Genomic DNA, 2,967 nt, shown 5'->3' with positions numbered 1-2,967 from the left:
AAAAAAAAAAAGACTTATCTAATAAATAAACAAATAGAATGGAGGGGTTCTTACTACAATCATTTTAGTATAGAGAATGCACACTTACATTTTGAGAACCAACAGTTCTTCTAGAACATTAATCTAGTTTTAATTTAAAACAGATTAAAATCACAAGCTAAAAAAAATGATCCAAACTTCACTATATTAATTCATGTGAGTCTAAAGACCTTGGAGAAATTTTAAAGGTCCGACCAACTAAAAGTCCATGGGTTCAACATTTAATTCAGCCCTGGAGGGACAACTGCATGTCTATGTCAACCACATGTTCTGAATATTTCCAAGATAGTGTCCATTTTAAATTTCAGGATAGATATCATGCTGGTAGATTCCGAGGAGGTGGTCACTCATTTCCTGACAAGACATGGACCCAGGTGGAAGAATTATTGCCAAGTTTCATATGTTCAGACGGTCTCTACTGGCCCGTCTCCTGCTCTCCCCTTCGTGCTGTCTCCTCTCCAAATTTCTCTGTCCCTCAGAATCTTTTGTTTCCATCTCCCATTCTAATCACCTTAGCATTCCAGAAAATATTGCACTGACATATTGTATTTATTTCCATTCTGTTTCTTAGTAAAACCAGGCCAGAACTATAATGCCACACTAATAGTCTCCCATTTAGTTTGCTAGAGATACTAGGGGTCATTTTCAGAGGATTATGACTAAGAACATTCAACTATCTGGGGTTTTTTTTCCAAACTTTTGTATAGGAGCTCATTAGGTTGTGCCCAAGACATGCTTTTTGTATTTCCTTCCTTTGTCCTCAACAAATGTTTGTTCAATAAATGAATGAACAAGTGAATAGATTGTGTGAAGTAGAAAATGCACAGGAAAATGAGGATAGTGTCTACATCTCAGCACGATTATAAAGAGAAAATGATTTATATTGAGATGATTTATAAACAATCAATCAATAAACATACACACACAAACACAATCCAAAAACCAAAAACCAGTTGTTATTAACTTTCCATGGGTTAGGAACGAAGAAACTTCCCTGAATCCCAAAATTAAGACTCCTTATTGTCTTTGTTTTGTAGTGAATTAAGGAGCCCATCTAGGGCCAATTATTACCTTTTGGAAGGAAACTATGCTTACACTAAAGTCTGTGTGACCTAAGGCGAGAAGAAAATTCAGAAACTCTAAGCTCACATGTGGAGCTCTGTTGGAGATGTCTGTCTCTATCTGTATGTCAGATAACTCGGTAAGTGTTAAATCAAAATCCAGGCAGATTTTCAGGGCTAAAATTCAAAAGGTTTCTGTCAAGTCCAAGGTTTTCATTCTTGAACACAAAACATTTTCTTAGTAACATCATCATCCGTGAAAAAGCAATCTTCTTTTTTCTGAGAAAATCTGTTTTTTTTTTTTTTTTTAGAAATCTGTTTGTTAAAGGCCCAAGCCCACCAGATGATCTGAATGATTATCTGCTGAGATTTTTCTAAATCATTTTTCCTTAAATGTGCTTTCATGTATTGTAGGGCCCATAGACTTATGGTTAGTTTTGCCCAGAACAATTTTATGGCGAAGTAGAACCTTATAATAAAGAAATTCTTAGCTTTATCATTGACAACACACCATAGAAATTCTAGAGTTTTATGAAATTAAACTTCATTTCATCTTAATGTCCGTGAATGTGAGATCTCACGCACACCTTATATATTGAGAGTGTGGCCTACTGACTTCATTAATGGTGAGGAGCAAACAATGTGATGTAAAGTTCAAGGCTCCCGCAGCATATGGATGTGCTAACTTAGTTTTTTGCTAGTCCATGGAAAATCATAAGCAGTTAACCAAAACCTTAAAATATTTAAATGCATATGTATACTCTCCAAAAAGGACTTTCTTGGTTTCCAAGACACCCCATAGTCCTGGGTTTTCTACCTCTCTCGGTCTTAGTGGGTTCAGTTTGATCTGTAAGAACCAGAATGCTCCACGGAGACTACCTGACAGAAAGGATATCTCTCATTGGATTCTTTTGCTGATTTTATTCTATCACGCCCACTATTTTCGTGAGCTCTTGGAAGGCAGGTCAGAACTCTGCAGCTGTGGCTCCCGGCCCCCCTTCTTGTGGCCTTGCTGGTCTTTGAAACTATTATACAAGTTCCTTTCACCTTAAAGATTCTGAAAAAGAGTGTTTCCTCACTGCCTTCCGTTTAAAGAGCTCTGCCTATCACTCGGCACAGCCCGGTTTCTGCCCCACCGCTCTGGTTCCACACAGGACAAAAGTCCCCAAGAGATCACTTGTTAACTCCCTTTTCAGTGAAGAGGAGGCTTAAGGCCCCAGCGGATGAGGCTGTTTCTTCCATCCGCCGCCCATGCGCCCATGCGGGGGATGAGTTCCTGGGCGTCCTCAGGCCCCACCTGTGCCCCTCTACTCAGCTGCTGGCTGCAATGGCTTTTTGTCCCTTCTTTGTTTCTACTGTCCTCCATGTGCGGAGCTGACCCCTCTGGGTCTGGAATGTTCTCTTCCTCGGTGTGTGCTCCCTCCCTGCAGCTTTCCTCTCCTTTCCCCTGCCCCCACCTCAGCACCTCTCTCTGCTCAGATGGTTGGATCCCAAACTCCACCTGGGGCTTCGACTGGTCTCTTTGTAGTTCAAATCCCAGTATCTCTGACTCACTCTTTTCTTCCTCGCAACCCTCTCTCCGGAAATACATCCTATTTTTGGCGCGGTTCCCACCTCACCGCAGTCACTGGGGCTTCAGTGCTTTGTGGCAGCTTCCACGGGCCCTTTGCTTCTCCACAGCCTGTCATCCAGACCTCTTAACCTGTCCTTTATTGTGTAACTCCAAGCCTTTCTTCTTTTCAAACCTTGTAATTCATTTTTTAAATTTTTTTTCCATAATATTTTATTGTCAAATTGTTTTCCATACAACACCCAGTGCTCTTCCCCATAAGTGCCCTCCACCATCACCACCACCTCTTCCCCCCCT

The sequence above is a fragment of the Suricata suricatta genome, chromosome 15, assembly GCF_006229205.1.
Source record: "Suricata suricatta isolate VVHF042 chromosome 15, meerkat_22Aug2017_6uvM2_HiC, whole genome shotgun sequence".
Classification (NCBI taxonomy): Eukaryota; Metazoa; Chordata; class Mammalia; order Carnivora; family Herpestidae; genus Suricata; species Suricata suricatta.
The sequence above is the reverse complement of the archived record's forward strand: the minus strand, read 5'-3'. Positions refer to the sequence as shown.